Raw genomic sequence first — 13,662 nt, 5'->3', positions numbered from 1 at the left:
GTTTCAGTCACGACTGGGTCCGCCCCCGGTAGCTGAGTGGTCAGCGCGACAGAATGTCAATCCCTAACGGCCCGGGTTCGATTCCCGGCTGGGTCGGAGATTTTCTCCGCTCAGGGACTGGTTGTTGTGTTGTCCTAATCATCATCATTTCATCCCAATCGACGCGCAAGTCGCCGACGTGGCGTTAAATCGGAAGACTTGCACCAGGCGAACGGTCTGCCCGACGGGGGACCCTGGTCACACGACAATATATATATATATATATATATATATATATATATATATATATATATATAGTCAGGGCTAGTCCAAGTGGAGAATGACTGTTGGAATAGTAAGTCTCCGTATGAGCTCGATTCTCTCTACTTTTACCTCCATGGCAGGAGGAAGATATACAGGATGGCCTATGGGAGCTATCCACAAATTACGACACACGGGTTTGATGACTTTTGGAGCGCCCTCCAGTCCATGTTACATGTGGCCACCTTTATGTGACGCCCTTCACTGGTTTGACGTCAAACATGTTGCAATTTTAACTTAATAAATTATTAAATTAAAAGAAACACTTCCAAAATTATTTACGTGTTACTAAATGAAACCAATTTTTTCATAAAAACAACAATAATTAAACATTTTAGAAAATTCACAGAACACAACAGATCGAATGAACAATAAAGGTTTAATCCTCTTACGTCCACGGACTTTGAATCCATTCCTTTTTATTGATCATGGCTGGCATAGCAATCACTTCGTCCTCGATATCGATAATGTTAGCAACATGCGATGTATCCACATCTTCTTCTTCCAATCATATAGCATCGTCATCGTTCATCAAACAAAAAAATTCCCTTGCACGTTCTATCGGCTGCTCTTTGAGGACGAATGTTCGTGATGAGAAAAAGCTCTTGTTAGCTCTTATACGATTTCATGTGTTGCTTATTAGCATTGTATGATGGAAAACATGGACCATTAGATATCACACGAAAATCTAAATACACTCCTGGAAATGGAAAAAAGAACACATTGACACCGGTGTGTCAGACCCACCATACTTGCTCCGGACACTGCGAGAGGGCTGTACAAGCAATTATCACACGCACGGCACAGCGGACACACCAGGAACCGCGGTGTTGGCCGTCGAATGGCGCTAGTTGCGCAGCATTTGTGCACCGCCGCCGTCAGTGTCAGCCAGTTTGCCCTGGCATACGGAGCTCCATCGCAGTCTTTAACACTGGTAGCATGCCGCGACAGCGTGGACGTGAACCGTATGTGCAGTTGACGGACTTTGAGCGAGGGCGTATAGTGGGCATGCGGGAGGCCGGGTGGACGTACCGCCGAATTGCTGAACACGTGGGGCGTGAGGTCTCCACAGTACATCGATGTTGTCGCCAGTGGTCGGCGGAAGGTGCACGTGCCCGTCGACCTGGGACCGGACCGCAGCGACGCACGGATGCACGCCAAGACCGTAGGATCCTACGCAGTGCCGTAGGGGACCGCACCGCCACTTCCCAGCAAATTAGGGACACTGTTGCTCCTGGGGTATCGGCGAGGACCATTCGCAACCGTCTCCATGAAGCTGGGCTACGGTCCCGCACACCGTTAGGCCGTCTTCCGCTCACGCCCCAACATCGTGCAGCCCGCCTCCAGTGGTGTCGCGACAGGCGTGGATGGAGGGACGAATGGAGACGTGTCGTCTTCAGCGATGAGAGTCGCTTCTGCCTTGGTGCCAATGATGGTCGTATGCGTGTTTGGCGCCGTGCAGGTGAGCGCCACAATCAGGACTGCATACGACCGAGGCACATAGGGCCAACACCCGGCATCATGGTGTGGGGAGCGATCTCCTACACTGGCCGTACACCACTGGTGATCGTCGAGGGGACACTGAATAGTGCACGGTACATCAAAATCGTCATCGAACCCATCGTTCTACCATTCCTAGACCGGCAAGGGAACTTGCTGTTCCAACAGGACAATGCACGTCCGCATGTATCCCGTGCCACCCAACGTGCTCTAGAAGGTGTAAGTCAACTACCCTGGCCAGCAAGATCTCCGGATCTGTCCCCCATTGAGCATGTTTGGGACTGGATGAAGCGTCGTCTCACGCGGTCTGCACGTCCAGCACGAACGCTGGTCCAACTGAGGCGCCAGGTGGAAATGGCATGGCAAGCCGTTCCACAGGACTACATCCAGCATCTCTACGATCGTCTCCATGGGAGAATAGCAGCCTGCATTGCTGCGAAAGGTGGATATACACTGTACTAGTGCCGACATTGTGCTTGCTCTGTTGCCTGTGTCTATGTGCCTGTGGTTCTGTCAGTGTGATCATGTGATGTATCTGACCCCAGGAATGTGTCAATAAAGTTTCCCCTTCCTGGGACAATGAATTCACGGTGTTCTTATTTCAATTTCCAGGAGTGTATGTATGCCTCTACACTGGGCAACAGCCATCATACCGAATTGCTTCAAAGGTGATGACGTCTGGAGATCCAAAGACAGCTGTAGTACTAGCGGAGCAAATTTACCATTAGAGTCATCATTTTGTTCGGGTACATACCTGTCTGAAATCTGTTGAATCAAAACAGGTGGTGGTAAAAAAAACCTCTCGTAATAATCGCCACAGGCTAGATCGTCACGCACCTCAACAAGAGACAGCCTCGCATTTTAAAATTTGTAAAATGTGTTATGATTGACGTACATGAGATGCCTACTAGTTCCAAGTCAGCAGTTCGATTACTGGAATCAAGATGCGAACAGAAAGTGTCATGTTTCAGTACAATACCAGTAAGTTCGCGACTAAGTAACGCCATTCTTCGCTCCACTCTGCGAAGCGCACTTCTTCCTGGGGCGTTTGTGGCAATGTAAATACCATCAAAGTCAAAATCTTCAAAATTTTATACAGGTGAAACTATAACTCGCTCGAAACGTGAATTTTCGTCGGGATCGCCATAGCAAGTAGAAATAAACAAGGGTTTTACAAAAACTTCTAGCTTTCTTATTAACTTTTCTAAAGCAGATAATTTAGAAAGTCTGTGTACGTCTGTGACATGAATGAGTCTCTGCTTCAGAGGTAGAATGTTTTCCACTACGAACCGCTACGAATGTAGGCCCACAGCTTGTCACAACTTCAGGTTTTCCTTCATCATTTTCTTTGTTACAATGCCCGTATAAACAGAGGAAATAAGTTTATGTTTTTCAGCGACCGCGAAGTCTTGATCCGGTAATATTACACGGAAAGTCAAGGTGCATTAATATTGGTTTTTGCGCATTTACTGCTATAACGCCTAATGGCACACTTTTTTGTCATCCATCGATAGAAAGAATACCTGACCAAGGCCCAAAATTGAAGTTAAAGATTCAAGGTTTCTTATCGTAGCTATACAGAATTTATTGTCTTTATGATTTACATGCAGCGTAGAGTCTGGTTTGCACAGTTTAACAGTTTTTTCTTCCTTCGTCTTATTGACTCGTCTGGAAAGAACTCTTTTAAGTACGAGGGTTGGAACTATTTGGCAACTATTTGTTCACAACCGATACAAAAGAGTTACACGTTTGCACCTGTTACTGTCCTTCAGAGTAGTCACCAGTGTTGTGTAGAACCCGTTGCAAGCGATGTAGAGGGCGTATCATAGCGTTAGCAGAGCCTGTTCTGTTGATGGTGCGAATGGTGCGGTCTACTGCCTGTCGATTCTCTGGAACAGTTCTGAATTGAATGCCACGAAGTGGTTCCTTCATCTTCGGAATGAAATCAAAGTCACAAGGACTTAAGTCGTATTACTGTTCGTTTCTGGGACATCACTTGCGACCAGCTTTGCGAAAAAAAGCGGCGACACTGTGCGCAACCGCCCATCACTTTACACGACAATGCGCGGGCGCATACAGCGCAAGCTGTGGCTGCTCTGTTCGGTCGATGGGACTAAGTACTGTACCATCCACCACACTCCCCGGTCTTAAGTACGTGTGACTTTGATTTTATTCCGAAGATGAAGCAACCACTAGGTGGCATTCGCCTCAGAACTGTTCCAGAGATTAGACAGGCAGTAGACCGCTCCATTCGCACCATCAACAGAACAGGCTCTGCTAACCGTATACTACGCCCTCCACATCGCTGGTGACTACTTTGAAGGACAATAACAGGTGCAAACATGTAACTCTTTTGTAACGGTTGTGAATAAATAGTTGCCACTATTTAAGTTCCAACCCCCGTATAAGGCTGATCGAGTAATAGTATAACCTTAATTACATAGTCCGACTTACAAGTCGTCCAATGTTTTTCAGCACCTTACAATTTCAGTGCGACGTGGATCACCAGCTGCGCCATCAAAAACTGCAATCTCATTTATGAATTCAATAAAACGGATTGATTTTCTTCTACTGCAGACAGACCAGCAGTATTTCGAATTAGATGAGCTGCTGCTAAATCGGAATTAGTTTCACAAATTTGTAGAAATTCTTGTTTCTTAGAATCACGTCTTTTTCCTCTGCGCTGATCTTTCTCTTCGATATATTTTTTTCTTGTTGAATATCTTTCTTGAAGGTTTTATTTTTTTTTCATTTTTCGCTACGCCAGCATCGCGCGCTAAAAGCAAGCAACTGCTTCTAGTACTGGTACAATATTATTCCTAGGCGTCTTCTCACTAGATGTTGCTTTAAGTATTGTGTGAAGTAACTGACTTCCAATTGATTGCTTCTTAATATTGTTAGTGTCTCCTGGTATACCCTAGTTGGTTTCTTTCTGCCAATAAAAGTAAACGCATAAAATTCTGAATATGGGCATTTCACAAAACATGTGTGCTAGATCACTCTGAAGAATTCTGCTAGACGATAGTGAAAACCGCATTGAAATCGATCCTGTACCTTTCGGGATTACCTCTAACAGACAGAAAGATGCGGTTTCTGACTTTGTTTTTTAATAGGTATAATGAAATCTGAACTTATCTCACGGGGTTGTTTCGTTTTTTAATTTGCCTTGGAACTCTAGATATATTTTTTATCTAGGGAAAATGAAATATTAAAATAATATGAAAACTTACTTTTACGCCCAAGGGCTCTAGCTGTTTTGGTGGTTTTGACGACGAAGAAATTGTTGAAAAAATCTACAAATATCGCTTCCTTTTTCGTAAGTTTTATTTGCAATACTGTGATTTTCGAATTCTATTCACCTTCAACATTGTCACAACTTTTTAAACTTGTCCATAATGTGTTAACGTCGTCTCGTAAATTTTGTTCATTTTTGTCAGTGTAAGGTGTATAGTTCATTTAGTTTGTATTGAAGAACACCTAAATCAGTCATTTCTTTATTTTAAATTTGTTACATAAACTGAAAATCACAAAATAGTAGAACTAAGAAAAACACGTCGCCGCGCGGGATTAGCCGCGCGGTCTTGGGCGCAGCAGTCATAGATTGTGCGGCTGGTCCCGGTGGAGGTTCAAGTCCTTCCTCGGGCATGTGTGTGTGTGTTTGTCCTTAGGATAATTTAGGTTAAGTAGTGGGTAAGCTTAGAGACTGATGACCTTGGCAGTTAAGCCCACACGATTTCACACACATTTCAACATTTCATTTCAAAAACACGTCATCATTCAGTGAAAGTCAAGTGCAAACTGAATGATACATACAATGAAACATAGACGAAATCGGGGCGGCGGCGATTTTTTTTCTTCGAACATTTCACGTACCTAGCCGAACATGACAGTAATGAGGCAAAACATTAGTCATAGGGGCAGTAAAAACTCCACAACACGACGAGTATAGAACATGGATTCAAGTTTTGCGTTCCAAGGTCCAGGTCATTAGTGACTACAAATAATGACGATTTATAAATAGCCTTATACCCAACTAGTGGGCAACATACATTGTGAAACAAAACGGCAAAACATAATTTAATCATTTACAATGATGTGTGACCGACACAAACATAAATGCCTAGGAACAGTGGTCTGGACATTGCATGCCGCATCTCAGCCTCGGTCTGGAGTACCGACGTGGTAATAGCACCAGTGTAGGACATTTGTTTTTAGCTAGCTATTGAGGTCATACGTCGATAATTGACGAATTAGCGTGTTAGTGGAGGAAGGAAGTTCGGCACGAAAGCTTTCGGATATGGATTGGATCTTCTCTGGCACAGTCTTTATTTGTAAGTAATTGTGAATCGTTGTATCCCTAACAAACCATGGAGCATTTAATACGATGCGCAACGCCTTGTTTTACACAGCCTAAAGGTTGTGGAGATGTGTAGATGCGGCATGTCCCTCTATGGGACAGGCATACAACTTGATTGACCTGTCGTATTATCGACTTATAAAGGAGACTCGATTTACGAGACCCTTTTTCCGGTTACAGGAATCCAGTTTATTAAGGGATACAAGGCAACAAGCACAATAATGCTTTGGTTGTGACGTCGATTACGTGTTTTTCAAAGGTAAGACGTTTATCGGGGGGAATTCCAAGATATTTGGCGGAGTTAGTCCAAGGAATACCTTCACTAAATAGCAGGAGCGGGGTATGTAAACCTTTTTTTGTTTTTTTGTTTTTTTTTTGTTTTTTTGACAAAACGTGTCTTGAGTTTTTCCCACATTTATCTTGACCCACCCTGCCGTACGTTGGCCGGTCACAAGTCTGGCATGTCAGATAATTGTGTATTAAACAGTGTTCGTCCCAAAAGCGAACCTTGTGGCACGCCGGCGCTTATAGGGCAGACATCAGAAGCAGTGTCACCAACAAATACATTAAAAGTGCAGTCTGTAAGATCATCATCATCATCATCATCAGTGTTCTGTCTAAAGGCAGTTTTCACATGGTAGTTCTCCAGGCTGTCTGATCTTCTGCCATCCTCTTCAGGCCTGCATAATTCCTCTTCCCTTTATGTCGTCTATCACCTTGTATGGCCGGCCGCGGTGGTCTAGCAGTTCAGGCGCTCAGTCCGGAACCGCGCGACTACTACGGTCGCAGGTTCGAATCCTGCCTCGGGCATGGATGTGTGTGATGTCCTTAGGTTAGTTAGGTTTAAGTAGTTCTAAGTTATAGGGGACTGATGACCACAGATATTAAGTCCCATAGTGTTCAGAGCCATTTGAACCATTTGAACCATCACCTTGTATCTCCTTCTTCCTCTCAGTCTTCTACCACAAACCAATCCTTCCAAAGCATCTACTAGCATGCACTCCCTTCTCAATGAATGTCCCAACCAGTTCTTTTTCCTTTCTCTTACAAGCTTCAGCCGACATCTTCTCTCACCAACCCTTTCCAATACTCTTCCATTACTCACTCTTTCCATCCAGCTTATTCTTTCCATTCTCTTCCACATCCACATCTCAAATGCTTCTAACCTTTTTTCATCCTCTCGTCTCAGTGTCCATGTTTCTGCCCCATATAGTGCCACACTCCATACAAAACATTTGCCAAGCCCTTTCCTTAGTCCTTTATCTAATTTGCCACATAAGAGTCTCCTCTTTCTGTTGAATGCCTCCTTCGCTATGGCAATTCGAGTTTTCACCTCCTGGTGACATCTCAAGTCTTCAGTTATTGTGCTTCCGAGATATTTAAATTCACTTACTTGGCTAATGGTAGATTGTCCTATTTTAATATTGGACAGTCTGCGTCTTATACTGATGACCATACTCTTTGTTTTTGCTGTGTTTATTTGCATCCCATATTCCACACAAGCTTCATTCAGATCTTTGAGCATGTTATTCACTGTCCGCTCACTTTCTGCCACTAATACCATGTCATCAGCAAATCTTATACATTCTATTCTCTTCCACCAATACATATTCCTCTTTTTCCATCTAAACTTTTCGCAATAATCTCTTCAAGGTATACGTTAAACAACAGCGGGGAAAGGCAACAACCTTGTCTAACACCTCGTCCAATGCTGCTTCCTTCTGACATTTCATTTCCAATCCTTATCCTTACTTTCTGGTGTAAATATAGATTCTGTATCAGTCGTCTCTCTTTCCTATCTACTCCTTTCCTCTTCAAGATATCCATCAGCTTGTTCCAGCTCTCAGCAACATGAGAAATTAGACTGATGGTCCTATGCTCTTCACAGTTTGCAGTGTTTCTCTTTTTCTCTATTGGTATCATAACTGTTGCAGCGAAGTCCTCAGGCCATTCCCCTTTGTCATACATCTCATTACAGAGGTAGACTATTTCTTTTCTTGCCTTGTTTCCCAGACTCTTCAACAGTTCTGCTGGCAAATCATCTATTCCACATGCCTTCCTATTCTTCATCTCCTTCAGCGCCTTTTCTACTTTTGCTTCCAAGATGGTAAATCCCTTTCCACCTTCCGGCACATATTGCTCCTCTTCAACCTTAATTTCGCTTTGCATTTCATCCCCCTTATACAGACATTCAATATATTCTTGCCATCTGTTCAAAACCTACTGTGGTTCTTCTGCTAGAGTACCATCCATGTTATTCCTCTTTCTTTTACTTTAAAAAACTATCTCACTAGCCAGTCTATACATCGTTTCATACTTTCCCTCTCTCTCCATTTTCTCTATTTTGTCGCATTTCTGTTTCATCCATTTTTCTCTTGCTTCTTCAGTTTCACTTCTTAATTCATTATTCAGTTTCCTGTACCTCTTTTTGCCTTCTTCAGTTTCCACCCTTTTCCACTTTCTGCGCTCTTCCATCTTTTTCAACATGTTTTCTGTTATCCATTCTTTCCTTGTGCTTTGGGATACTCTAATTCCTAATACTTCTTTGGCAGAGTCCATGAGTCCTTCCCTCATTTTTATCCACTTGTCATTAACACTTTCATCAACACTACCTCTTTGCCATTTTTCCATAAATCTGTTCTCCAAATCTGATGCCTTTCCTACCTCTTTGAGTGTTTCTATGTTTAGTCTTTCCTTTGCTTTACCTCTCCAGACTTTTTTCAACTTCACTTGTATTTCTCCCTTCACTAGGTTGTGGTCTGAATTTATATCCGCTCCTAGATAAGCTTTAGCATTCTTCAAACAGTTCCTAAACCTTTTTTGTGTCAGGATGTAGTCCAGCTGATATCTTTCCCTATTCAAATTTGATATCCATGTGTAACGTCTCCTTTTGTGGTGTTCAAATAATGTGTTACCCACTGCTAATGAATTTTCTTTACAGAAACTAATTAGTCGTTCACCTCTCTCATTTCTTATTCCTAATCCAAATTTTCCTACTGTATCTTCATCTCTTCCTTCACCCACCACTGCATTCCAGTCCCCCATGATGATAATGCAGGCATTTCTATTTTCTTTCTCGATGAGTTCTTGTATTTTCTCATAATATTCTTCCACTTCCTCATCTCTGTGCTGGCTGGTGAAACCTTCCCGTCTCCTCTATATCTCTTTTGTGTTTCGCCAACTTTCCCTTCTACAATAACCTGTGAAACCTTTCCTTAGGATTTCTATCTCATGCTTAGTAATAAAAAATGAAATCTTTCCTTTGAAATTTATTCTCTTTCTCAATCTTCGCATACAAATTTAATTGGTGCTTATTAAAAGTGATTTTCTGATTATTTCGACGAAACATAGAATGTGTCGTCGTCGTGGCCTTCAGTCGTTATCTGCAATAACCCAAAACTGTTCCTTACCTTTTTTTTACTGTTACTGGATCGCCATCTGACTGCTTCATCGAACTGCGACATGAATATACTTACTCTGTTTTACTATACTCTATTAGCTGCTGGTGGGCTTTCATAATAAGTGGCTGTATTTATTACCAAAGCTGACGTTATTCTTTAATAGCAAAGCTGACGTTATTCTATAATTAATTTGACTGAAATTACGTAATTCATAGTTAAACTTTTTCTTGACAACAATAAAATTTTGCAAAGTTTACGTTGATGGTTTTTGGGATGAATTATAATTAGAAATGCAATATTGCTGGCAAAAGTTAATTATATTCTGAATGAAATGATTTTACAAACGTTCAAATGGGACGTACTTTTTACAATAATCTTACAACTAGCAATGCGCAAACATACCTTCAGTAGTCTTGAGTTTCTCAAAAAAATTAATTCAATAATATTGGTCTCTCTTATTATAATAGTTAGCTAATGTCTCTGTACATCCGTTTATAATCTCTTGTAAATTATAGCTAGTGGCTGGCAGGCACACCGCTCCTCTCAATCTCTCGCTTCAGACCTGCTATCGACTCGCTTCACTTCTCGCTTACTACTCACTCTCTCTTGTCAACAATACTTTGGTACAGACGTTCCCTGCTACCACAATTATTTCCCACATGACAAATATTAATTATTCCTACTTAATTCTATAAATAAAATATAAACATCTTTCATAAATTGTGATTTGACAATACACTGGTTGGCATATATACCTGTATTAATACCAAATCTTTTGAACTACCCTTCAGTCGTATCATCATCAGTCTTCCATCAATATATTGTACCTTCATTACCTTATTTTTCAACTTTTGCCCTGTCAATATTACTACTCCGTTTTCACCACTCTTGATTTCCCCTGAGTAAAAGAGTTTATAGTCTCCACTTTCTATCTCCCCATTCTCTCCCCATCTCATTTCACACAAACCGAGGGCACCTAATCTGTTCCTTTTCATCTCCTGTTTTGCATTCTCTAGCTTTCCTGCTTGCAGAAGTGTCCTCACATTCCATGTTCCAATGCGTATCTTTCCTCCCTTCGCCGGCCGAAGTGGCCGTACGGTTCTAGGCGCTGCAGTCTGGAACCGCGTGACCGCTACGGTCGCAGGTTCGAATCCTGCCTCGGGCATGGATGTGTGTGATGTCCTTAGGTTAGTTAGGTTTAACTAGTTCTAAGTTCTAGGGGACTAATGACCTCAGAAGTTGAGTCCCATAGTGCTCAGAGCCATTTGAACCATTTTTTTCCTCCCTTCACTGTCCCTTACTTCCTTTCAAATATGTCTACTCTCAATGTGTTCCCCTCCCGGAGGTCCGTATGAGTGGAAGTTTTAACACCGGAATCTTTCACATGGAGAGACATACCATGTACTGTTTGGGAATGTAATGTGGTAGTTTCCCGTTACTTTCCACATGGGCAATAGGATGCCCAGCCTAAAGTCGGCCGCTCACCATGAGTCAGCCGCTGTCTGTAGCCGCCCCTCTGGGGTTCAGTCGCTACTTGTACTCTTTTTGTACCCAAAGAGAAAAGGTGCCTCTTCCGCCAGCTCCGCCGTACCGAAGCCCATCTTCTCCCCCTTCGCTGCCGTTGAGGTCTTCACCGTGTCCCTGGCAAGGGGCCGTCACGAGGTACTATCACCCGGCCCAGGTGAACCAAGGTTTTTTAACGAGGTGTTACTCCTCCCCCTCCTCCTTTCTCAACCAGGCTTGGGACCGGCTATGGCGGAGTTGTAAGATAAGAACTAATTAATCTGACAACGTACCGTGGGAATTGTAATTTTACTAGCTTCTACAGCAAACCATTATGCCGTACCCTATCGAAGACTTGAGCAATGTTCAGATATATATAGTAGCGCGTACTGAGCATCACTATAAAAACCTGAATCTTCTTCCACTAGCCACAGCAGCTGTAGTGGAAACGAATGGTTTGGCCGAAATCCGAGCTGCGTATTTGGGAGAACTGATTTGTTGTCGCATTCTTTGCGGAGTGGAAGGAGTATGACCCACTCCGCTACTTTCGAAATTGATGATAAGAGACTAATTGGCCTATCGTCCTGGTTGGTTTGGGCATAGCAATGACCTTATGCTTTCACTGACTGCAAAAATTCCTTCAATTATTGATAATGACTAAAACTTTTCGGGCACTGGGAAGCAAGTTTCGTAACATCATGTTACTGATCCCATCAATACAGGGAATTTACGTGATTTCATGCAGATCAATTAAATCGATGCGCTCATTTTCATCATCGATATAATCGATGTCAGTAGTAGTAAAAGTAACAATGTGGTAGGGATCAAAGAGTGTAGAATTTGGAGTAAAGGATGACGCAATTTCTTTTGCCAAAGCCTGCACCTATTCGGTTGGTGAAGTAGCCATAGTAGGGCCGTCATGCAATGGTGGAATAACGGTCGGTATATGAAGGATTTTCCTAGAAGCGTTCCAGACAGCATTTGAACTTTGGTTAATCAGTTCAAGCCTACAGTGCCACGCGTAGTTTTTATGTTGCTATATTTTTTTCGATGAGCTCTGTAGTTAGCCTATTTAATTCAGTTTTTACTGCTGGATTACGCATCCGTTGCCAGAGTTTCCGTAAGTGCTTCTTAGTTTTCTTTAACCGAAGAAACTCAGGAGTAAATTCAGGGGTGTAATTTGTGCGACGGTAGAGGGACAAGATGCCGAGGTTAAGCGCTGTAGTCAAAAAGGTCGGTAAATAATACAGCTTGCAGTTCCAGCTTTTCAGCAGTCTGTACATGAGGGACATCATTCATCGTTTCAAGTCGTTGTTTATACAGTTTCCAGTCAATATTCCTGTGTGGCTGAATTTTATTTCTGCTGGTGACGTACCTCCAACGGATACTGAAACGTCCAATGGTCAGAATTTAGGATACAAAGAGTATCAACATTTACACTAATGGCCATTTAAAATTGCTACACCAAGAAGAAATGCAGATGATAAACGGGTATCCATTGGACAAATATATTATACTAGAACTGACATGTGATTACATTTTCACGCAATTTGGGTGCATAGATCCAGAGAAATCAGTATCCAGAACAACCACCTCTGGCCGTAATAACGGTCTTGATACGCCTGCACATTGAGTCAAACGGAGCGTGTACAGGTACAGCTGCTCATGCAGCTTCAACACCACACCACAGTTCATCAAGAGTAGTGGCTGGCGTATTGTGACGAGCCAGTTGCTCGGCCACCATTGACAAGACGTTTTCAATTGGTGAGAGATCTGGAGAATGTGCTGGCCACGGCAGCAGTCGAACATTTTCTGTATCCAGAGAGGCTCGTACAGGACCTGCAACATGCGGTCGTGCATTATCCTGCTGAAATGTAGGGTTTCGCAGGGATGGAATGAAGAGTAGAGCCACGGGTGGTAACAGATCTGAAATGTAATTTCCATTGTTGAAAGTGCCGTCAATGCGAATAAGAGGTGACCGAGACGTGTAACCAATGGCACCCCATACCATCACGCCGGGTGATACGCCAGTATGGAGATGACGAATACACGCTTCCAGAGTGCGTTCACCGCGATGTCGCCAAATGCGACCATCATGATGCTGTAAACAGAACCTGGATTCATCCGAAAAAATGACGTTTTCCCATTCGTGCACCCAGGTTCGTCGTTGAGTACACCATCGCAGGCGCTCCTGTTTGTGGTGCAGCGTCAAGGGTAACCGCAGCTATGGTCTCCGAGCTGATAGTCCATGCTACTGCAAACGTCATCGAACTGTTCGTGCAGATGGTTGTTGTCTCGCAAACGTCCTCATCTTTTGACTCAGGGATCGAGACGTGGCTTCACGATCCGTTACACTCATGCGGATAAGATGTCTGTCATCTCGACTGCTAGTGATACGAGGCCGTTAGGATCCAGCATGGCGTTTTCCGTATTACCCTCCTGAACCCACCGATTCCATATTCTGCTAACAGTCATTGGATCTCGACCAACGCGAGCAGCAATGTCGCGATACGATAAACCGCAATCGCGGAAGGCTACAATCCGACCTTATCAAAGTCGGAAACGTGATGGTACGCATTTATCCTCCTTACACGAGGCATC

The sequence above is a fragment of the Schistocerca serialis genome, chromosome 6 (genome assembly GCF_023864345.2).
Source record: "Schistocerca serialis cubense isolate TAMUIC-IGC-003099 chromosome 6, iqSchSeri2.2, whole genome shotgun sequence".
In the NCBI taxonomy this organism is placed as follows: Eukaryota; Metazoa; Arthropoda; class Insecta; order Orthoptera; family Acrididae; genus Schistocerca; species Schistocerca serialis.
The sequence above is the reverse complement of the archived record's forward strand: the minus strand, read 5'-3'. Positions refer to the sequence as shown.